Below are 25,922 nucleotides of genomic sequence, written 5' to 3' on the forward strand. Positions count from 1 at the left end.
TCTTCTGTCCTACACAATAACAACAAAGCCCCAAATCTTTTGCACTACCCTGTCTGCCCCTCAAGCTAAATTTCCATCTCCTGCTTTCTTCCCGATCAAATATATCCACAGTAACCTACACACCCACAGCTCACACCAGCCTGCCTCCTTCAGGACTGTGCCCACCACCACCCTTTCAAAGGGCATCAGTGAATGTTTTTGTCTTTGTCTCTCCATCCATACCTCTACCCTACTGGTGTAGATCCTTCTGAACTTTTTCACATGCTTATAGAGACATATCTATTTATACATATTCACATACACAGGTTATTATTAAATGGCAGTACATAATAAAATCAGGCAAATGCTGGGATAAAACTTATTTTGCTTCTCCCCAGTCAGCTATATATTATGAAATTCTTTCCAGGTTAAGATATACAGACTTAAAACTTCACTATAAAAACTTCATTGGATTTAACCATTTAACAAGCTTATTTAACCATTTTGCTCACCAAAAGCTATTCAGACAATTCTTTTTCTGTTATTAACAATGATGGAATAAATCCCTTTTATGTAAAAGGGATTATATACTCATGACTTCTGTAGGATATATTCTTAGACATGAGATCGCTAGATCAAAGTGTACATGCATTTAAAATTTTAACAGAGGAATTAGAGTCAAGGTGGTGGAATAGGAAGATGTGGAGTTCGCCTCTCCCACAAGTACATCAAGAATCTACAAATGAAACAGTTCTCACAGAGCACCTGCTGAACACTAGCAAAGGACCTCAGATAGTTAAAAGGACAAGAAAAATTCCTGCACAACCAGGTCGGATGAAATAAAGAAAAAAAGGGCATGAGACGGACCCTGCACCCCTGGATGGGGAACTGGAGGAGAGGAGAGGGTCCCACACTCAGAGAAGCCTCCTCACGAGTGGGGAGACCAGCTGGGACATGCAGGGAGCTTTGGAGACTTGGAGGAGAGCGCAGCAACTGGTCAGTGGCAGGCAGAACAGAGTAAGACCCACACGGGTGGTCTGTGCCATACAGATGGCTGGAAAAGCACGTGACAAGATGCTCAACATCATAAATTACTCGAGAAATGCAAATGAAAACTACAATAAGGTATTACCTCACAGCAGTTTCAGAGTGGCCATCATGAACAAAATCTACGAACAATAAATGCTGGAGAGGGTATGGAGAAAAGGGAACCTCCTGCACTGATGGTGGGAATGTAAATTGGTACAGTCACCATGGAGAACAGTATGGAGGCTTCCTAAGAAACTAAAAACAGAACTACCAAATGAGCCAGCAATCCCACTCCTGGGCATCTGTCTGGAGAAAACCATAATTCAAAAAGAAGGTGCACTCCAATGTTCACTGCACCACTATTTACAATAGCAAAACATGAAAATAACCAAAATGTCCATCAAAAGAGGAATGAATAAAGAAGACACGGTACATAAATACAACAGAACACTACTCAGCCATAGAAAGGATGAAATGCCATTTGCAGCAACATGAATGACCCTAGAGACTATCATGCTGAGTGAAGTCAGAGAAAGACAAATATTGTCTGATGCTGCTTATATGTGGAATCTTAAGTCTATTTGTATCTTTTTTTTTTTTTTAAATTTACAGATAAGAAAGAGTTATAGATGTGGAAAACAGTCTTATGATTACCAGAGGGGAAAAGGGTGGAGGGATAAATTGGGAGATGGGACTGACAGATACACACACTACATATAAAATAGATAATTAATAAGGACCTACTCTACTAGCACCTACTGGGAAGCACTAGGGGCTTCCCAGGCGGCTCAGATAGTAAAGTGTCTGTCCGCAATGTGGGAGACCGGGGTTCAATCCCTGGGTCGGGAAGATCCCCTGGAGAAGGAAATGGCAACCCACTCCAGTACTCTTGCCTGGAAAATTCTATAGATAGAGGAGCCTGGTAGGCTACAGTCCATGGGGCCACAAAGAGTCAGACACAGCTTAGCCAACTTCACTTTCTTTCTTTCTACTAGCACCAGTAGCACAGGGAACTCTTTAATACTACGTACTGACTTATATGACCCAAGAGTGGGTGTATGTATATGTATAACTGATTCATTGTGCCATACAGCAGGAAGAAATACAACATTGTAAATCGACTATATTCCAACTTAAAAAAACTCAATAGATTCTGGCAAATAATTTTCTAAAGATGGTGCGTCAACTTGTAGCTCCTAATGACAGTAAGTGTCCATTTCTTATTAGTAGTTGATGTTAAGATGGATTTTTTTGTTGGCCTAGTAGGCAAACATTATCCTATTATTATTTTAAGAATCAGTTTTTAAATTAACAAACATTTTCATCTGTTTATTGGTCATGTTATATCTCTTCCTCAGAGAACAAAGTGTGCTTTCTTTTCTGATCAATTAACAGACACTCTTCTTACATTAAGGGTATTTACCTTTTTTTCTGCCATATATTTTGTTTGTATTTCCTCCCATGCTATAGCCGGTTTTTAAAGCTTCTTTGTGGTATCTTAAATATAGACAGATAGCACATATACAGATAGGACTCCATCATCCCCAACTATAAAAGCATTATCTATATTTTCATTTTGAATTTTTTACATTTATAGTTATAATCCAAATGAAGTTTGTTTTTACATATAGTCTGGTATCTAACTACTTTCCCCCAAATAGTCAACTATTCTACACCATTTAATGAAGAGTAGTTCTTTTCCCCACTGTTTAGAAATGCCATGTTCAAATTGGTATCTTCCCAGGCCTTATCCATTTTGATCCCAATCTGGCAACTACTTCTTTGGCTTCCTGTGTGGAGTGTCTCATTCTTTTTCAACCTTTCTAACTGATCCATTACTAGCTCTTCTTCCTGCTGCCAAATGCTACTGTTCTGCACTTTTCTATATGTGGTGTTCTCTTTTCTCTCTGCAAACTCCCATTTGCCATCTCAGAGAGCTCTAGTAAACTGCTGTGCTAAGGACCTCCACGTCCACATCTGCAGGTCCCTGCTATCAGAAAGCCCCTCGGGGGGGCTCCACGCTGAGGGCTGAGTGCTCACAGGGCAGTGACCCGTCTGCATCTCCAAGGCAACGTGCTCTAGGTCTGCCTTGTTCAGGCTCCTCTGTCTCATTTCAGCTGGTAGCAGCAGCTCTTCATTCACTGTCTCCTCAGCCACCCGACTGCCAACTCTCAGAAGCATGATCTTGTACCAAGGACCCCACACCCAGGCACTCACTCTGTCCTTTCTCTTCTCAGTCCCTCCTCGCCCAGGGGGACCCTGCTCAGAACCTCTGCTGCACTAGCCTCAACCCCACCTGGTACTCCTGGCTCCTCTCACTAGCTACAGTGAAGCTATAGCAGCAGCAGTACAAACCTTGAACTATTATTAGTAACATTCAATGACCATAATGTACTTTATATATTTATGTGCTACAAAAGCCATTAGTGCTTGATGAGGAGGCAATTGCTGAAGCTTGAACCCATAGGCTATTTTCAGTAGTTTATTGCTATACCACCACCCAGGTTCCAGCTAAAAAGCAGAGACTTACTTTTCCCCCTCATAACTGAAACCAAGTGAGAGCAAGCTGACAACCCACATCCATTCTTTCTGACCACTGTGGGCGCAGCCCTTTGATGGAATGCCAAAGCCATAAAGAAACCCTTAACGGACAGGACAACAAAGTGCTCACATAGGATCCAGCAGACATCCACTTGAGTAACAGAAAAGGTCTGCCCATCATCCAGGGCCCACAGCTCATCACGTGACGGGTCTTCCCCCTTTTCATCAGCAGCAGAGCAAATGGTTCATGCAACAGATCCAGTTCAACCAGGAACCCATGATACCAACATTAGCACCAGGGTCTTTCCCCTAGCACACCTGTCCACCTTCACAGACACAAGCACCACTGAAGAATCTAAGAATGTCTTTGGAAGCACCCATGAGACCACTAAGAGGGACTAGGCATTTGACACAACCTTCATCAGGGACACCACAGATGAAAAAGAAGCATCAGAACAGCAGTTTAAAGCCACAGTTAGTTCTAGACATTAGTAAGCCGACCAGCGACGGATCAGACACTGACTTTAGAAAGCTTCCTCCCTAAATTCTGAGTTCCTCCCCTTTAAAGTTTATATACTTAATTTTGGAGACTCTCACAGCAGCATGATGACGTTAGTCTACATTTGAAACCAAGAACATGTGCACAACCAGGCAATAAGGAATCACATTCTCTGGGAAGTCCACGCTATTTCTTGATGGAGGACAGAGATGGGTATTTTCAAGTAGTCACAAGACTGTGCTGCCTGGCAAAGAAAGTTGGTGTCAGCTCTTTCTCAGCCCTGGGTGATCAAGGTGATCACCCCAAATTCTGGGGATTCAAACTGTTTCAGATACAAGGAGAGACTGTCATTCTGGGACTTCATCTAGTGGGACACCCTATCTTATTTTACAAAGGACAAACCCAAGATCCATAAAGTACCAGCCAACTTAACACTGCCAGCTTACATAAAATTACCAAGTCCCTGGTCCAGAGTTTCTTCTACTCTGTTACAAAGTAATTCACTTCAAGCTATTGCTTCCTTAAGTAATTACCCCAAAATTTGCAACTACTAGAAACTTTGTAATAGATTCTTCCCACCCCCCCCAAGACAATGATTACTAGACTCTAGGGAATCCAAGGGACAAATATTCTGGCAAAGATACTGTGCTTTCTATTGCTTTTTTTTGTTACCCTCTTGAAACGGAGACTCACTGAAGCATGTCAAAAGCCTTATTCCAGTTATAGGGGTTATTGTTTATTATTACTGTTTTAAACAGAATAAGTCTGCTTGGAAAGATGATCCTTCTCAAAAACAATCATCAGTGTACAACCTTGAGGACAGATTATTTAAACAATAATACAAATCTCACTACATCTACTAAAAAACTCAGTTTCAATAGTAAAAGGCACAAATCATTTCAGAAATGAAACAACGCTTGAGAAAACCCTAAGAAAACCCTACTGCTAAGTCATCAATTTAAAGCAGCTTCTACCCCGGACACAGGCGCCTTAACACGCGGATCTGGTTTCACATAATAGATAAACAGAAACGTCTTCCTTTAAAGGAGAGGAGGAGCTAGTGAACACAACAAATGAAGGAAACATTACTGTTCTTCAAGAGAATGAGAACATCAGCTCTCTATGCTGAAATGATTACTTTTCTGGAGATAATACATTTAGTAATAAGATCAATTTTACTAACATATTCAAACATGTGCAGCCACTGAAGTTCCCCACGCAATCTTCACCCCCACAGTGAACCTGGTTCAGATTCGGTGCTCTTTGAGCCAAACACCAGGACTCTCGATATCACTGGAATGTGCTCATCCACAGAAGATGAAGGAAAACTGCAAAGGGCAAGCCCTCCACAGAGAAGAACGTCTGGTGATAGCAACTCCTATCTAATTTTAGAGCCTGACAGGTTGAAAGGAGAATGTTCATAGAAGGGTGCTGAGCTTCCCCTTTCATCAGACTTGACAGGGGCCACTTGTGTGGCAAATACATGTGACGCGGAGCAGAGCTGCTCAGAGATTCCACGCTCGACGGAACAGGAAACAAGACACACCCGAACAACTGGGCAGAGGGCAGCCTCTCTGCCCGGACGAGCTTGTAAAACAAGTGTGCAGAGGACTTCGGAAGGCGCTGCACATTTCGGTGCTGGGCTGGGGTTAAAAATACTGCTTGTAATCCTATCTCTTTTCCAGACTTTTACCTTTGGAGGAGTGGGGAGGAGTCTGAATCACCTTTGGGCAGGAAATATAAGGGGAAGTGTCTATTTCACATTGTTTTACTCTGCTTTCCAAAGGACGGGTGGACATTTTTGTGACTGACACTGGAGATTTAAAAACCTTCCACGGGGCACCTCAGTGACTGCAAAGTCGGTCTATTTAAAGATCTATTATAATTTGGGGGACATTTCTTGCTAAGGGCTACACACATGATTTCTGCAGAAACGCACCAGCTCTCAAAGGCGTGGCCATCTGTTCCTTGGAGTGATAGACCTATTCCCCATCTCAAACTGCAGCAGGAAGAGAAATAGAAAGTGGAAGGGTCTCACACGAGGAAGGACAGACAGCAGCAGAGGCGCCAGTGGAACATGGCACTTTGGTGAGTGTTCACAGTTCAGAGGTTAGTGCACGTGCGCTCCGTCGTGTCCGGCTCTTCGTGACCCCACGGACTGCAGCCCATCAGGCTCATCTGCCCAGGGGATTTCCCAGGCAAGAATCCTGGGCCGGGTTGCCATTTCCTACTCCAGGGGATCTTCCTGGCCCAGGGCTCAAACCTGCGTCTCCAGCACTGGACTGGCAGGCAGACTCTTTACACTGAGCCACGTGTGGAGTCCTAGTTTAGAGGTGGTCAGGTGTTTTAAGGTAAAAAGACAGGAGCTATGACTTGTCTGCAGAACAGAAAACCCACCTTCAGTCCCACTGCCCTGATCTCCTTGTGGTCAGGGCAAACACACAGACATTTTCATAAAGGTGAAGCACCTTCTAACTGAATGGTTCAGAGAAAACAGCTTCTGTTTTTCCAACCGGCACTGTTCCCAAGGTCCTCTCACAGAATGCATACGGTGCCCTATAATGAGGCTCACCACAGTGGTCTTCAGGCTGCACACGGGATGCACGTGTGCTTGTTTTGTTCTTCATGAAAACAGCACGATGAGTCATCCTCGGGGGGTTACAAGCACTGCAGTGTGTATGTTCAATAAGCATTTGTCGAATGAATAAATGAGCTAGAACTGCATATTAAACACTCTGATCCTATAAATACCAATACACCAGCCTCCCTCAGTTCAAAGTCATCTTGGGTGCCTCTCACACATCATCTCATCTATCCCCGCCTATCCACGTGGTGGCCTTGTCTCTCAACAGGCCTCTTGTTTCCAGTCTTTGGATACTTCTTACTATATTAATCTCCTCAAAACCAAAACTAATGCTCCTCTTAATCCAGGTCACTCCCCTACTGAAAACATGCAATGACTCTCCACTGTCTACAAAATGGAGCCCACATCTGAGACCAGCAACTGAAACTCTCTACTTTCTCCTTTCAACCTTTGTGAATCCTTTCTAGCTATCTTCTCCAATGAAATGCCATTTCTCCAGACCCCTGCCATCAATGTCACATCCTATACGGACTAAAGTATGACTTGAAAAGAAAAAAAATCATTGGCTCTTAGGAATTCACTTGTTTGACCCCCATTCACACTCCTACCCAATGCAGGCGTCCCCAAAGCTACATCTCAGGAAGGGTCAACCTTTGTTGGGTATGTCTAGTAATGAGAAAAGATTTACAACAGCACATATGGCAGGTCATTTCATTTAGAAACTTCTCTACCTGAGAAAGTCAAAACAGCTGAAAATGCAGGGGATAGATGTTAATCAAGGTTCTGGAGATAGAACCTAGTAATAGTAAACTCCTATACAAGCTAACTATAAACTAAACTTTCTATACATTTAAGGACAAATATTAAAATGCTTGCCAGTTTCTATATTTTTTGCAATAGAGTTTTCTTTAATCTTTACTTTGGTCAAAATATACATTATTTATTTTACTTGATTTTTAAAACACTTATATAATGTTTTCCCTGTGTACCAAGCACTACTCTAAGGGCTTTATAAATATTTCCTGATTTTAATTCAGACATTAAGTCTGTATCATGAATACTGACATTTTTTAGGGAAGTCACAGAGAAGTAACTAATCTAAGTCATATATCTCATAAATGATGGAATAGGGATTTGAACCTGGGCTGTCTGACTACAGACTCCGTGCTCCCAGCTACTCTAAACAAGGGATTAGCAAATCCTCTGGCCCTTCCGCAAGGGCTCCTCCTGAATCCTCAAGGGCACATTTACTGTGCCCTCAGGCATCTCCCTTCTGAGGCTGTGCACCTGTTTACATCTATACCTAACATCTGTGCCCAGAATATAGAAGCTCTTAGAAACAAACATTGGATAAATGCACAAGTGAATGCTCAAACTGGACCCTATGCTTCAATAAAACACAAGAAAAAGTTATTTTAAGTGCCAGTTCATTAAAAGATATTAGCAAACTGAGATCAACAATATATTGAACAGACCATATATCACAATCCAGTGGAATTTATTCTAGGGATGCAAGGATGAGTCACTACTCACAAATCAGTCCATGTGATATACCACATTAACAAAATGAAGGATAAAAATCTTATAAAGAAAAACCATTTGAAAAAATTCAGTATTTATTTACAATAAAAACTCTCAAAGCAGGTATAGAGGGAACAAACCTCAATATAATAAAGGCTATATACAACAAGCCTGCTGCTAATATCATACTCAATGGGAAAAAGCTGAAAGCTCTAAGGTCAGGATCAAGACAAGGATACCCATTCTTGGCACTATTACTCACCATGATATTGGAAGTCCTAGCCAGAGCAATTAGGCAAGAAAAAGAAGTATCCATATTGGAAAGGAAGAAGTAAAACTGTCACTGTTTGCAGATGACACTATATCATATATACAAAACCCCTAAAGACTCCACCAAAACACTGTTAGAACTAATTCACAAATACAGTCAAGTGGCATGATATAAAACCAGTACACAAAAGTCGGTTACGTTTCTTTACACTAATAATGAACTGTGAGAAACAGAAAGCAAGAACACATAAATGGAAAGACATTCTATGTCTATGAATTGGGAGAATATTGTTAAAATATCTGTATTTCCCAAAGCAGTATACAGATTCAATGCAATCCTTATTAAAAAAAAAAACCCAATGGTATTTTTTCACATAAATGGGGAAAAAAGTCCTAAAACTTGTATGGAGCCACAAGAGACCTGAACAGCTAAAGCAATCTTGAGAAAGAACAAAGCTGGAGGCAATCATATGGCCAGATTTCGAACTATATTATAAAGCTATAGTAATCAAAACAGTATGCAACTGGCCTAAAAACACACACAGATCAGTGCAACAGAACAGAGAACCCAGAAATAAATTCATGCTCATATGGCCAACTAATGTATAACAAAGAAGCCAAGAGTATACAATAGAGAAAGGACAGTCTCAATAAATGGTTTGGGAAAACTGGACAGCCACATGCAGAAAAATGAAAATGGACTACTATCTTACACCCTAAACCAGAATTGACTCAATACAAAGACTTGACGATCACACCTGAAACCATTAAGCTTCCAGAAGAAAACATAGATGTAAGTTTCTTGACATGACTCTTGATGATGATTTTTTAAAATATGACACCAAATGCAAAAGGAACAAAAGTGAAAATAAATAAGTGGGACTACATTAAGCCAAAAAGCTTCTGCACAGCAAAGGAAGTCTTCAATAAAGGGAAAAGCAACCTACTGAATGAGGGAAAATAACCATAAATCATGTATCTGATAAGGGGCTACTCTCCAAAATATGTAAAAAACTCATACAACTCAATAGCAAAACCCAAATAATCCAATTAAAAAATGGGCAGAACACCTTAGACATTTTTTTTCAAAGAAGACATACAGATGGCCAATAGGTACATGAAAAGATGCCCAACACCATTAATTGTCAGGGAAATGAAAATCAAAACAATGGGATATCACTTGTTAGAATGGCTATTATCAAAAACACAAGAAATAACAAGTGTTGGCAAGGAGGTGGAGAAAGGGAACTCTTGTGTACTGTTGGTAGAAATATAAACTGGTGCAACCATTATGGAAAATGATATGGAAGTTCCTCAAAAAATTAAAAATAGAACTACCATATCATGTAGCAATTCCACTTCTGAGTATTTATCTGGAGACAGTGAAAATACTAATTTAAAAAGATATATGTACCCCTATATTTACTGCAGCATTATTTAAAATAACCAAGATATGGAAACAACCCAAGTGTCCCTCAACAGATAAATGAACAAAGAAACTGTGAGATACACACACATGGGAATATGATTCAACTGTAAAAAGGAATGAATCTTGCCACAACATGTATTGACCTTGAGGACATTATGCTAAGTGAAATAACTCATACAGAGAAAGACAAATACCATACGATCTCTTATAAAAGAGATCTAAGAAAACAAAAATTAAGCTCACAGATTCAGAGAACAGACTGGTGGTTGCCAGAGGTGGGGGGTGGGAGAAATGAGTGAACTATTTTGTTTTGCTTTTAAATAAATTGAATACAAATTAAAAAAAAACAAACAAATAGCAATTGAGAGTCTGGCATTAAAATGCTTGTAAGCTGAGAAGTAATAAAACAGAAATTAACTCTGGCTGAGGTACTTAAGAGACTGTATAAGCATAGATAAGGGATCCCAAACTTCCAACTTATTACTGATGAAAAATATTTAACATCTGACATTTTCCTATTTGTAGCCTAACAGCTACAAATCTATTAATTTAGTAATGCCATGGTGGGTGAGCTTTATGGCTTTTGAACTGTTTGGTTCTGGTAATTGACTTATGAGATCACACCTGCATCATAAGCACTCAACAAGAATGCTTGAAATCCATTTCAAATCCTCATTAACTCACACCTACAGCAGACCACTTATTTATTTTATTGCACTAGAAAAATAAAATTAATAACCGATGTTGAGAAGGCAAACTCCCGCCAGACTGTTCAGTAATAGAACAGAAAAGAACTGCACAGCTTAACAATTTGTGGCTGGCACTTATGCATCCTTAAAAGTGTGAACTATTAATATTAAAGAGAGACAGATGTTAAAGAGGAGAAAGGGGAGTGTTGTTTTTGCAGTCAAGCAGTTTGCAGAGGCAGGTGTGGGTGAGAGGTGGGGGATGGAATAACCTGCACAAAGCCAAGGGTGGCCCTCAATCAAGCACGGCGTTGGCAGAAGCCCCAGAACCAGGAAGCTGGCACAACAGTCCAATTATCATTTTTCGTTTGGATATCCCAGGGGAAACTGAGATACAGCACAACACTGTGAAGAACAAATGCACACAAAATAATTCTGTTGCAGAAAAATGAATGACTGGAATACTGAAAAGGTGAATTTGGAAGTAAAATTTATAAGCGCAAAGACATTTATGCAAGTTTCTGTTGGATACATCCAGTGCTGCTATTACACTCTGATCTACTTCTTCCTAGAGTTTCTCAGAAAATACAAATGTAGATCACCAAAACAGACCCCTCAGGCAAGTAAGAGGCAAAAAAACAAAACAAAACAAAAAAACCAACATCATAGATGATTTCATGTTACCTAAAGAACAATCATTAGGAAGCTCAGAGTACAGTGCATTTCACTCTCCCACTGGGACACGTGGGGTTGGCAGTAGACTCGTGTTGGCCTGGGCGGGCTGCAAAGGACGGTCAATTAGAAGGGATAGCTCAGAGGTCTAGAGGAGCATGACAAAGAGCTGCTGAGAGGCAACTCACCAGGGGGCAGAAATGAGGAAGGAAGAAAAATGAAGGCAAATCACAAAGTTCAGAAATCCTACTGTGCAGACACAAGCACCAATTCTTCTTTGCTCTCTGTTCTCAACTTGGCTGTGGGAACTGTTTTGTATTTGTGCAGCACAACAGTAGCAAAAATCTGTATCAGTGAAACTGTCTATAATTTTTTTTTTTTGATGGAATGCCTCTCACTACCTTGTATACCCCAGCACTACCATGGAAGAATGATCCTATATTCATTTTAAAATGTGGAAATGATATACCTTTGATCACACACACACACACCTTTTTATTATCACCAGTGAAAATCGAAGTCTAACAAAAAGGAAAGCATAAGATGGATAACTGAATCATGTTCATGGAAGATCTAGAAAAGAACATCATGCTGTACTGATGACAGATGCCGGGCAGGATGCTGGATGGGGGACATATGATGGTTATGAAGCATCAGGGCTGTGTGTGCAGAAAAGCTGTTTGTGAAGCCTGCCTGCTGAGTGCAAACATTTAGTGAGCTCTGTGTAATGTCTCTACTGCCTAGTCTTTGACACACAAAGCCCAATACTCTTCAGAGACCCCTCACTCCTCTGGAAGCCGCTGCGCTTACAGGCCCCACTCACAGCTGCTCCGGCCCACTGCCGCCTGACTGCGGCTGGCTGCTCTCACCACCAGATGCTCACGGGCCATCCCGACACTGCCCAACCCATGGCCACTCTGCCTTCCTACAAGACCACACCATTTTCCTGGGAACTTTTCCACCGTGATGCAAGCTTTCCTGGCTCCTCTTCCCTACCTCCCCCACCTCCTGTCCCATACACCTTAAAGCACCCTTGAAACTTTGGTCCTCTTGTCCCTTCTATTCACACCGCTGGGGTGCTCAAGCTGAGTCCATGGGTTCATCCACCACCCCCCGCCAGCCCTCAGGACTCTGCCTGACTCCTGACCCTAATTCTCTGAGCAGCTGGCAGATGCCCCAGGTATATCTGGCACAGGCCCTGTGAAAGGCTCCCCAGGATAAAAACCTCACCCATGTGGGTGCACACCAGACCCTGGAGGGTTTGGGCCCATCTCTTTTTCCAGGTTCATCTCTTAGGTCTGGGCTCCAGCTGTGGAGCTGAAGACACCTGTGCTGTGGATGAGCTCTCCTCCCGCCAGCAGCCTTCCCCTCTGCCCACAGTTCCTCTCCAGGAAGCCTTCTTCCCAGGAACAGTTTCAATGCTCCTCCTCTGGGTTGCCACAGCACCCGCAACCAACTGAAATCAGGCTGCCGAAACTCTTTGACTGCACTCCCATTCTCTAGTAAACTGTCTTTCCTTATATTCCCAGCACTGCCGGATACATGATAGTTGCTTAAGAAATGTTTGGGGAACAATTACTTTTATTTACTGAAGCAAACTATTCACTTAATCATTCCTAGATAGTCACTATAATTCTTCACTAGAAAATTCCGTTTTATTTAAATCAGCATTAGTAAAACTGTCTTAAGCATCCTTCAGCTTCTCTCTGAGGCACAGGGTCTTCTGGGACCTCAAGTAGACTAACACAGGATGGAAAGACCCTATAGAAACCACATACACAAGTCAATAAAAATGCTGAGAAGTGAAAAATGAAAGGTAAACTGAATGCATGAAATATGAGGCTGCTTCAGAAAACAAGCTAAAAGAGTCAAAACCACTTAAAGAAAATTTAGCTTCCAAAATCTCGAAAGGCAATTAAAAAAAAATCCAAAGTAATCACAAACCCTCATAAAACATAACAAGGGATGGGTCAAGTGAATTTACATGTTGGTGGAATTACTTTTTTTATTGCTCAACTTGTCTAAAAGATTCAGACATTTGTAAGCAGGCAACAACAACACAATAAATGTGTGCTAGGAAAATATAAAGAAAAATTTACTTCGATGCTCTAAGAGGGAGAGGCAGTGATATTTCCTGCATTTTGTTGCAGACTATGACCCAAAATACTCTTAAAGATTAGCTCAGGCAGAAAATTCCACAGCAGTACCAATGCTAGTAAACATTCATTTTCTGACATTATTTGTTGGTTCTGAATGGAGAGAACCAATTATCATAGGCAAGGAGAGCACGGCGGTCCAACGCAGAAACTTTACACAAAGGAAATGTTCCAACTGTGTAGTAGGTTTCTGGCCGTGATAACTAGATAACTGAACACTGCTTCATCTATCGTGGCCTCCCTCATTCATTTGTCAAGTATCTACTCTGGGCTCTGTGGACACAGCAGTGGGGAAAACCACTTGCTTAAGAGAAATGAACACGGGAACAGATTAAAAGATCACATCAGCTGGGGAGCAGGGCAGTGGGGAAGGAACAACGCCAGACCTGGGGCCAGGAGGAGGAGAGCCGCTCTCTTACATGGGATGGAGGTGGATGGGGTCTCCCATCAGTTCTGTGAGGCTGAGTGAAGGACTGCGGAGGGGAGGAGTGTTGGGGGGCGGGATGGGCATGCACACACACAAAGTCAAGACAGGGGCAGGTCTGACGGCAGCTGAGCAGACCAAGAGGAGAGCAGAGGCCGTACCGTGGGGGTCTCTGGGCATTATTCAAGGCTGGTCAAACATAATCATAAGGGAATGTTTAATAAGAAACTACGTTAACCTATGCAACAATAGCAAAGCGTCACCTTTCTTGACCACTGATCGCAGCCCTGGTTGCCCTGCCTGCTCACACTGACCCCAGCCAGGAATTCTGCTTAACGCGGTACCAGTAATAGCATCGGTCATTCACCAAGCTGACACCACCCCGAACACTCAGTACTGTGTGGTAACATGCTCACCTCAAGGGAAGACTCTGGCTAGATCACACCTGCTTTCTCCCACTGATGAGAGTGGCCACGTTAGGGGCAGTCCAGCAGAGGTCTGTCTCCCACAGATGCCCCCTGCCACTGGCCAGCCCGGTGGCCGCTGGGGAGAGAACAGCCACGGGGGGGCTCCAGCTCTCGGTGTTGGGTGGGCAGGGAGAAGGCAGAGGCTTGAGGTTAGGACAAAAAGGCAGGGGGCAAAGAGGGGCTGGAGTGAATGGAACGAAAAATTAAGGAAAGAGAGGACAGGCCAGTGCCTGGTGACGCTGCAATGCAGCTGAGGGGGTCACGAGAGGCCGCCAGCCCTGGGCTGCTTCCCTGCCTGGGCCCAGCGTCATCCTGCCCTCCTCTCACAGACCCTGGCATCCGAGAACTGTGGGCCCAACCCAAGTTCCTGGATATAAACGGGTCCATAGAGGAGCAATGCAGACCGGGGAGCTACAGGCAGAACTGTGAGGGGCCCAGTGGGCAGCAGACCAGTGAGGCAAAGCTGCAGAGCGTGGACTGCAGTTACCAGCAGCTCAGGTCATGTGGAAGCTTGGATTGGAAGTTCCATACGTTCTTTATTAAGTAAAGTAGGAAAATAAACCTTACTTTAAAAATGGTGTGGAATTTCTCTGGCAGTTCAGTGGTTAGCACTTCACCTTCCAATGCAAGGGGGGTGGGTTTGATCCCTGGTTAGGGAGCCAAAAGGCCAAACCACAAAACAGAAGCAATACTGTAACAAATTCAATAAAGACTTTAAAAATGGTCCACATTAAAAAAAAAAATCTTAAAGTAATAAAAACAGTGTGCTCAGGATACAATCTCTCCTGCAATTTGAAGTCCAGCAGAGAAAATAGTAAAGGCCCTTGGAGGAAAAAAGGTGACCATTCACTAGGTTTTCCAGAGTTGTTTGGGAAGAAAATATTTGGGGAAAAGGAAAACTTAAAAATAACAGAATGGATTTCTAGTGATAGCACTTCAGGTGTGTGGTCAAAGGATGAGGCTGGGTGCACGGAGGCCTGCTCTGCCCTCTCTGGGGATGAAAGCGTGGTGTCCTCTGCGGGCTGAGTCACCCTGCACGGTTCCTTCTCCTCCCGACACACAGCAGGTAGCCTTGGCTGTCTGCCCACTCTGAGGCTGGTCTGTCCTTAGGACATGGTGCTGGCCAGCAATGTGTGGCTGGAGTGGGAGGTAACACTTGTAGACAAAAGCAATCTGGCCGTTACAGCATGGCCCAGCATGTGTGTGGTACATGTCCCCTCCGTGCCGGGTCTGCAAGGAGCCCAGGCTGTCAGTGGACAGCAGGAGAGACCAGCTTGCCTGAGATTCCGGAGGGCCCTGTTACCTGCCATGGTCTAGCCTGTCCCTGTTGATAGGGAAAGGAGCAATTAGGAAGGAACACATTCGTCATTGGTAGACAACCCTAACACACGGTGTCTGAGTCTTTCCACTCCTAAACTGAAAATATAAAAAATGCACATTTTTCAAAATTTTAAAACTACTTTTTTGAGTTGAAACTCAAAAATTGTTTAGAAAAAAAGAAAAACATGAGAAGACGGGGAATTTAGGGCCTAGGGGGGATCTCACAGAAGGAAGGTGGGGAGCTGGTACTGGGAGTCACCATTCTGCAGCCCCCAGGCACTCTCACATATGTGTTCTCGTCCTTCCCTCCTGGTGGAAGAAAGGAAACCTCCCTCCTTCTGGGAAGGCCAGTCCCCCACCAGGGCTTGGAATCGCCTCACCTCCTCAAGAACTCGGCTCCTTTGGTGGTTCCCTTCCTACTGGGGTCAATCCATCGGCACACCAAAACAGTCTGGTTTCTCCCACCTTAATAACATGCCACTGACCACCACCCCAAGCCACTGGACTTCTCAAGACCATCTACACATGGTTCTGCATTTCCTCTCCTCTCATACCTTCTCCCTGGTCCCGAAATCACTGCCATGAAAACTATAGAAGGCTCTGCTGAGTCCTGTGCCCAGGGCCACAGAAGTGGAGCCCAGAATCAGGGACATCTCTGAGGCTGACTGAGCACCTTTGTAACTGTTGCCACAACAATCACTCTGATAATCACTGACAAGCTTCTTGACTCCCAATGAGACAAAGATGCCCACTTCAGTAAGCACTCAACAGCACCCCAAGCAATCACCTAATGCCAACCTTCCAGCAGGAATTTTCTTTGTCTTGAGGCTATGAAAATTGGCTATTAACCCACAAAAACTGTTGACTCTCCCCTGGCCTGTCAGGAGTTGTCGGTCTGCTGCACTTGCAGCGCCCACTTTATCTCTGCTCTTTGTTCTTAAAAGATTCACTCCTTTCTGCAATACTCTGTGTCTGGAAACTCTTTTCCAACCTGTGCTTGGACTGCCTCAACAGGCTCCATTTGTAAATGTCGTATAAAATTAAAAGCTAATTTTTTTGATTGATTTGCTTTTTAAGCACAGCAGTACAAGTTATTCTACAGAAAGAAAATGACGAATTTGAAAAAGTAGTCTAGAGAAGGAGAAAGAGAGTGGAAAGAGATAAACCACAGCTATTAAAAGTCAGAGATGTTCAGTCAGCCTATCAGGGATTATTTTTTTCTAAAACAAAACTTTTTAAACATGTAAACTTTTAAAACATTACATTTTAAACATTTAAAATGTAAGATTGTTGCAGTTAAGAAAGTCATGCAATACAAAGTAACATGACAACAAAGCCTATCCCCCAACCCCTCAATAACACCCGCCCCTAAGAAATCAACACTGTCTTCTTCAGTTTACAATGGGGCTATATCCTGATAAACCCATCATAAACCGAAAATATTGTAAACTGAAATGCATTTAATATACCTAGCCTACCGAACATCATACATTAGCCCAACCTACCTCAAACGTGCTTATAATACTTACACATTAGCCTCAGTTGGGCAAAATCATCTAACACAAAGTCTATTTTACAATAGGGCTGAATACCTCATATAATATATTGAGTACTATACTGAAAGTAGAAATCAGAATGGTTGTATAGGTACAGCATGGATGTAAGTGCATCGGCTGTTTAGCCCATGATCACCCAACTGGCTGGAGCTGAGGCTCTCTGCCTCTGCCCAGCATCACACGGGAGTGTCCTATTGCACATCACTAGCCCAGGAAAAGCTCAAAATTCAAAATACAGTTTCTACTGAATGTGTCACTGTCACGGCATCATCTAGTCAAACCATCGCAAGTCAGGGACCATCTGTATATGAACACCACATACATCCTCTCCCCTCTTTCTCAATATACCCTCCCCAGCCACTGCTCTGAACCCACTGCTGACTGCAAGTGCTCCTGTCAGGATTATTAATGAACCCAGCTCATCAGCTCCAAGAACTCCTCCTTCTTCCTTATTGACCAACTAAACATATAGTGTTACCTGTCACCCCCTCCTTTCCATCTTCTCTCCTTGGCTTCCTGGTCTACCCGCTCCACAGCCTGCTAGTTTTCCTGCACCTCTCTGGCTGCTGCTTCTCCAGCTCTTTGCTGGCTCTTTCTCCTCCAATTAATCCCTAGATTTGGGGCTCCTCAGGGCTCAGCCACGAGCCTTCTCCACTCTTGACATGTTCTCCCATCTGGTCCAGTTCCTGCCCTGGATTTAACCAGCACACTAATGCTGAAGGTGCTCACATGTATCACTCCAAGCCTTTGACCATAAGACCCAAGCATCTAACTCCATACCTGACATCATCACCCAGATGAAAAGGTAACGACAGGCCCAAAACATTTTACCTCTCAAACCCGTCCTCCCCAACCCACTGCCAACAACTTGATACATGATACCAGCTGCTCAGAGTTGAAATCAGAGTCACCCTTGATGGGCCCCTGACCTTACCCTCTCCCCTACATGTGCAATTCCTGTGTCCTGTTCAGCCTACTTCCCAGGTGTAATCCAAACACACTTTCTGCATGTCCAAAGTCTACACTTTAGTCCAGGCCACCTTATCTCCTGCCTGGTCTATTGTTGTGTGTGTGTGTGTTAGATGCTCAGTCATGTCCGACTCTTTTCGATCCCATGGACTGCAGCCCACTAGACTCTTCTGTTCGTGAAATTCTCCAGGCAAGAATACTAGAGCGGGGTGCCATTCTCTCCTCCAGGGGAATCATCCTGACTCAGAGATCAACCCTGGGTCTCTTGCACTGCAGGCAGATTCTTTACTGTCTGAGCCATTTACAACTGTCTATCAGCTCTCTCTATGCCCACAACTGCCCTTTGAATCTATTCTCCATAAAACAGAACATGGTTTTCTTAAATCAGAACATATCACTTTCCAGTAAAAAACCCTGTAGAGACTCCCACCACACTTGGGATCCCAAACAAACTTCTAACATGGCCACAGAGCCCTGCCCTCCACCACACCCATCACCCATTCTCCTCCACTCACCACAGCCCAGCCTTCTCTTGGGTCCTCTCTGAAGGCAACTCATTTTTACTCAGCGCCTTTGCTTTAACACGCTGGGCTCTTCTCTTATTTTCATGTGATTAGTTCCCTTTCAGCTTTTAAGTTTCCACCTAAATGAAAACTCAAGGGAACTATCGTTGATGATTCAATTCACACTGGGCACATCTGTCACTCCCAGCAACAGTCATTGTTTATTTCATTCACAGCCTTTGTTCCAACTTGCAATGTTCACATTTATTTTCTGTTCACTTGCTTTTGCCTTTTTCCCACATAAGAGTGAAGACCACATCTCTCCAGGTCACTGCCACATCCTCGGTGTTTAGCTCAATGTGAGGCACAGAGTAAATCCTTAATATGTACAGCAACTGCATAAATGCACATGGTTCTTCCCTACCCCACCTCTACCAATCAATGCAAACCATGAATTTCTGATGCAGGGTGAGGAGAAGGAGACCTGCTGAGTGGGATATGAACTTGTAAAGGTGCAAAGGTCTAGATGAGTGAGTGGAAGCAGCTCTGGCAATACCCCTTAACACTCCCTGTTCCTTCGTAATTCTGAAGAGTCTGAGTCACAGATCAAAGTCAGTGCTTCCAACACAGCCAGATCTGCAGATTCTCAAACACACCAGCCACCGTTTAGAGTATTTATACTTTTCTCTAATCTCTTCCAAATATTTAAATTAACTATAGTCACATTAAATTCCAGAGTTGAACTAGACATGACGTGCAAAACAGAGAAGCTGAGGGTCTAGATGTAAGTGGCATGGACATGATGGTTTTTACTTACCCCCAGAGGGTTTTCTGTTTGAGATTTCATTTCAGAATTACCCACTACCTTAACCGGGATCAAAGAGTATACTCTCTGCTTAAAACCATGTCTGTATGCATCTTAACATTTATATTTACATACATAAGGACACACATGAAGGCAGCTGGAGGCAAGGAGGACACACGGCATTAACCATTACTTAGCAGATTAAACTTGCAGATGATTTTTAAATGCATAAGAATATGAGCTGCATTTATCAATACAGCCTGAGTACCTACTCTTTCTTTTGTGACATGACCCAAGGTCAATGACAAGATTTTGCTAGGCTCTTAATAAAGCCACATGTTTTACATCAATGCCTACATGAAGACCTAGAACTACTGACCTCAGGGCAACCAACTGCTGAGTTGTGGCAGCCTGATCAGAGAGGCGGACACAGCTGCTCAGAGGCTCAAGGGCACTGCAGAATCGGGGACCTGGCTTAAGCGCCAGCTCTGCCACCAGGTGACTGGGAATAACTCATCCGACTTCCCGACACCACAGGCTGCTCATCCAGAAAACTGAGATCACGGGAGCATCCATCTCCAAGGACAGGTCTTCTCTAAAGAAATGAGAGAGTGCAGAGAAGCCTGGCATGGAGACGGGCATACTGTGTGTGCACACCCAGGCTGTGTGTTCAAGCACCAGCTGAACATCCATCCCCGCTCCCTGGGTTTTGCTTTTGACTGAGTCCCCAAGGGCAGGGACGAGAAGAGAAGTTTCTATGGAGGAGTTGGGACTTGGGTAAATATTGAAATATTGAAAATGTGTAAAGTTTCCAAGAACAGAGTTAAAAAAAAAAAAAAGTAAGCAGCACTAGAATGGAGAACGGAGAAAGAGAGCCAGGCAGAGGCAAGTCTGAGGGTGGTGGTCAGGGTTGCTTAGGAAGTGAGCCTGAGTGGTGTGGGGATTCGGGCTGGTGAGGTTGCACCTTTGTGAGCTGGAGGAAGGAGGGCGCCAAGAGTTCAGAGAGGAGCTCACACTTGACACTGACCAGGAACCCGCGTCTGTGTCCTTGCTTAATAACTCACGATGCCTTCCACTTCACAATACTTCACCATCATGTTTATCACTATGACGACACTTCTAATCCACTTCTTACATTGAGTCAGCACTCTTTTTGCCTCTGCTTTCACACAGAGTATTTTTTTTTTTTATCATTTAATAGGTCCCATAAAAGTCTACAAAGTGTTCACTAGATCTTCACATGATGTAGAAACATACTTTTAGAGGTAAGAAAGCTTAGGGATTTAGAGGCCTTTTAGGATAACTTGTTTATTTTAAAGGTGAAAAGCAAAAACCAAACTCCAACCAAGTATAGAGAGCAAAAATAACTTATTCTCGTAACAAAACGCACAGGATCAGCACAGCTTTGGAGTTCTGCGTTCTAGTCTTGGCTCTGTCATTACTGAGAGTGTGACCTTTGCTAAAACACTTGGCAGGCTGAGCTTCGGTTTCCTCATCTTTACTATTATTATTGTTTGGCATACCGTGTAGCATGTGGGATTTTAGTTTCTGACCAGGGATCGAACCTGCGCCCCCTTAACAGTAGAAGCATAGAGTCTTAATCACTGGACCCCCAGGGAAGCCGCCCTAGTTTCCTCATCTTTAAAATGAGAGGGTTCATGTAGATGAACCCTAATGTACGTGCAATCTGTCCAGAGCCCAAAACCATTAGTGGAAAAACAGAACACCTAGGAAAAAGCAAGAGAAGCCGTGAGATTAGGGACCTAACACCTCTCCAAGGCTGACTCGTGCCATGCTTCCATTCCAAAGAGCAGGCCTCTGAGGATGGCCTGTGTCCATGTCCTCTGCAAGAGTGGTGCAGGCAGAAAGATGACTCTAGCACAGAATAACACACCTGGAGAGCCAACTGCACACTGCTTACTTAGCCTTGTCATTTCAGAGACAGTCGCTCAGTTCATCTTAACGTTCAGGTAGTCTCACACAACTTTTCTATCAACTTCTGCTAAAGTTAGGACAAGCATTCAGGAATGGCAAATACTCATGTTCTAGAGGCAATATTAAATGTCTTTCTTTATGGGAGAGGAAAGCCTCTTGAAAAGGTGTGTCTGTGTCTGAAGTGTGTGATTTCTACTGTTCACAATGACAGTATCTGAAAATTCAACTTCTGTGGAGTTTTTTCAATGGGATCCTGAGATTTAGATACCTGGCCACCAGGTGGCGTGTGGACTCCTTGGTCTCAGGATCCAAACCAAGTTTCTGCTGAAGGCCTGTTTGGCCTTCTGTGGCACATTGCTAGGTGTCCCCCAATATCCATTCCTCCCACTTCCTTGATAATAAGGCCCAAATTTTTAGCTGGCACACTTTTTCTTGGAATAAAACTACATCTTTAAACCTTGTGCTAGGTGTGGCCATGTGAGTATGTTTTCACCAATAAAATGCAAGTGGACATAATACATGTCACTTTCTGGCAAACATGCTTATAAGATACTCTCCTCCTGATCCCCTCTTCTTCCCTACTGCTGCCTTCATGCTGGCTGGAAAGTGGATAGCAACATGGCTGGAACCCCTGCAGCCTTCTAGGACCATGAGGAATGGCAGGAAAGAAGACACGATACAGCAGCAAGACAAAAAGAGCTTGGATTCCTTACACCTTAGACACCAAGTCGTTCCTGGACTAATTTCCCCTGCACTTCCTTTATGTGAGAGGGAAAAATAAACATCTCTCTCCTTTAAGCCATGTTTATTTTTTACTTTTTCTCCTTTTGCTCCCACAGTTTGAGTAACACACCTTGAGATTCATTCAAATTCATTTCTAACAACAAAACTAATTATTAAACTAGCCTAAGATAAGCACCATTAGCACACATACTATTCAGAGATGACAACAAAACTACTGATACAGTTCTAATAAGAATGAAGTGACTTTCTACCTTGTTTTTAAAGGATCATGAAATATAACAACATTCTTTTCCCAAGACAGTTTTCTAGCAAGGGGTTAGAGCTAACTGTTAGCTGTGAGTAACCTGAAATCAGTATCAGCAAAGCTCAGAAACTTGCAGCTTTTATGGATCTCAAAAGCCATGACTCTTGGAACAATTTAAACAAAATTTAATCTATTTAAATGGCTTTATTACCTACAACAGCAAACTCAGATCTATAGATAACTGAATTATTAAAATTTTTGTACATACTAAATATGAACAAATCTCCACTGAGTATAGTTGTCAACCTATGGTAATGAGTTTATGGATAGCCTAATCTCTGACAATTATGGCTTCCATTGCAGTGACATTATTAAAGAATAACAAACTTAGTCCATCATCTAGAAATGAATCTAAGCCACAAAAACTAAATCAACATCTGTTTAACTCATTAACATCTCATCAAAATAAGGTGAAAAAATTTCCATGTCAAGTCACTGCCGCATCCCCAGGAGAGCCAAGGCCTCCCTCCCTAGGCTGTCAGCCACCAGGCAGGGGGTTAGCTGCTTTCCCGGTCCTTGTCTCATCGCAGGCCTATTTCCTCCAAGCAAAGTTCAGAGAAACTGAGGAAGGTGGGCAGAGGCCTGGGTTGCCTTGAGCCGTTTTACACCTTGCAAAAGGAAGCCCCGCAGGCGGCTCAAGGGATCGCTCCAGGCCTGTCTGGTCACTCAATTCCCAAGGCCACTTTGTGACTTTTACTCTAAGTGGGCTACATATTCTCAGGCTGCTGCAAAACAGTGTCCTTCTTCAAAACACGGAAGAACACCTTTACAAGTGGTATGCAGACTGCAGCAACCACACACTGGGGCCCCATAACCTATTTCTCTGTTTTAAGATAGCAAGAGAACAAAACCTCTTATCATCTTTTACAGTCAGTTATTTTAACACAGCTGCTATCTAAAGAGGAAACACACAAACATATGCCCTCTGAATATGAATATTATGATCTCAATCTAGAATGGCTGTGAGACAAAGGGAATTCTAAAGAAAGGCAGGAATCTGTTTATGCAAGAATATGTCTCTATGAAGCGTAAGATAAAAAAAAAACAAAAAACACGAAAGCTTTAGGCACAAAATTGCCAAGAACAACTGACTCAATTTAAAGCGATTTCCTAATCATATGCAAGCACCATATCCTCTCAAAAGGTTCTTTTTGAAAATATTCCCCCATCTACTCTTAACATGTTCTGAAGATTTCCGACCTGTCCTTAACTGTGAGAACATAGCGATATAGAAAAACGTTATCATTAGTTCAATAGTAAGCAGATCAAGGATGTGGATGAGTCAAAAACTGCATGTGTTGTGCACTCAGCACAGAAGTCAATGAGCTAAATTAAAACACTAATTAATGTTCTGCGGATTCATGTTTGTTGAATGACAAAGCCTGTAGGCCAGTTGTTGGTCAGTCGCTCAGTCGTGTCCAACTCTTTGCAACCCCATGAACTGCTACGTGCCAGGCTTCCCTGGCCTTCACTATCTCTTGGAGCTTGCTCAAACTCACATCTGTTGAGTCAGTGATGCCATCCAACCATCTCATCCTCTGTCGTCCCCTTCTCTTGCCTTCAATCTTTCCCAGCAAACTCCAGGAGCTGGCGATGGACAGGGAAGCCTGGTGTGCTGCAGTCCATGGGATCGCAAAGAGTCGGACACACTGAGTGACTGAACTGTAGACCAGTAACTACAAATTACTATCAAGGTTACAAAAGTCTAGACGAAAGAAAAATAACGCCACTCCTTCTACCCCAAGGCATCTTGGTAAACCCAAATCATCATCTAATTTTAATTTTCTAATCATCTAATTTTAAAAATCAGCTTTTAGTCAGCTATAAAGCAAATCACCTTTGGGATGTTCTTGATGTTTCACATGCAGTACTGTAGGTAAACCTCAGAAGGGTAAAATTCCTCAGTTTAAGAGGACAGGACTCAAGGTAATAAAATCTGTGTTAAATACTTATAATTCTTACTATTTCTGTACTGTTGATTTAGGTTTACTATTGCCCCATAAAATGGAATCTTCCTCCTAATTTATTCTTTTATAACATGTGGAAACTGTTGTCAATGGAGTTGATGCAGAGTATACTGAGTTCACTGATCTTTTTCAGGTCTATAAATTTTGACTTTCACTTTAGGAGGAGAAAAGACAATCTTTCAGCTGTCAAAAACTTCTGGCTGAACAAAAATGAGACACTGAGAAACCAAACAGAGCATTTTTGCTACACTGCATCCTTTGTCATGCACGTTCAGCCACAGGGCAAACGCTATTTCATCCACACACACAAAAAAAAGCTGTCAGAGGCAGCCCTACTACACAGGATGCTGAGGGCAGGACTCCTTTCTTCTTGAACGTACTGTGAAATTATGAAATTAAACTGCTACGAAAAGGTAGAGGCAGTCTCTGAAGGAAGAATTGTGGTGAAATTGTTCAGGAGTCCCCGTAGAGGCCTGGGGCTTACAAAAGCAGCCATCCCTCAAAGCCCAACCGTTTCCACTTCTCCCAGGAAGAATTCCTGGGCATCCCGGCCAGGATATCACGGTGCAGACGGAAACGTTCACCTTTCCCCTGATCACTGTGATAACATCTTGGGGTATCTGACCTTTCAGAGCTCCATGTCTCAGCTTTCCAGCCTGACTGCAAACTTTCCAGGGACAGTGCCTGTGTCTGGAACTTCTCTGGATTCAAACAGTACCACCTGGCATTGCACATCACATAAATATTTATTGACAGATTAAATTTTCCTATTTCTTCCCTTTGGTTTAAAATGAAACATATTACTGATCATAAATATAGACAAGATTCTCCTCATATAAATCACTTATCACCAAACCTTTGTTACTAATGTGATTTCTAATGCTCAGTATTTCCATTTCGTTTTATAGACATGCACACAGATGCTCTGACCAATATTAAATAGTGGTCATGTCATTCATAATAAAAAGAGGAAAAAGATCAGTCAACCGCAGCTATGATAAACCTATCCAAAACTTAATTTTTATGTGTATCACAGACTGGAAGAGAAAGTTTTTCCAGGATCTGATTTTCAAAATTGTATTTCCTATACAGATGAATTTTTCTCCCACAGCTGTAGTCAGGACTAGGTAAAGACTATGTAGTAGCTATGTTCTGCGTATGTCAGCAGAACAGGACACGCCCACCCTCCCTCCCCCCACCACCATTCAAGAGCTCTGGTCCCGAATGAAAGCACATCAACAAAGAACAGCTCTGTGGCTGGTTTGGCCATGTGTTTCTTCGACCCTCCTTTTTCTCTCTCCTTCACTTAGCACATCCTACGAGCTATACCACCAGGTGGACATGCGTGTCTGTGACCTCCATTAACTGCACTGACTAATCATGCAGGGTAATCTGTGCAGTATTTGCTTCTTACATAAAATGTAAGAAGGAGTAACAATTAGCCCAGGGAATTTTCTTTTAAAATCACACACAGAATAAATACAAACACTAGGGTCACGCAAAACCAAAAGCTGCACTATCCTGAAGTAATTGAAAACAAAAAATGAATCCTCCCCCTGCAC

At 42.9% G+C, this 25,922-nt stretch overlaps 1 protein-coding gene across 1 annotated transcript in view; it reads right to left on the minus strand.

The window, feature by feature from the left end:
* The window catches only part of LOC122422752 (prolyl endopeptidase), a 133,563-nt gene that overhangs the window by 22,419 nt on the left and 85,222 nt on the right, over positions 1-25,922 (minus strand). The gene's annotated exons all lie outside the window — the stretch shown is intronic.

Source organism: Cervus canadensis, chromosome 20, assembly GCF_019320065.1.
Source record: "Cervus canadensis isolate Bull #8, Minnesota chromosome 20, ASM1932006v1, whole genome shotgun sequence".
Taxonomy (NCBI): domain Eukaryota; kingdom Metazoa; phylum Chordata; class Mammalia; order Artiodactyla; family Cervidae; genus Cervus; species Cervus canadensis.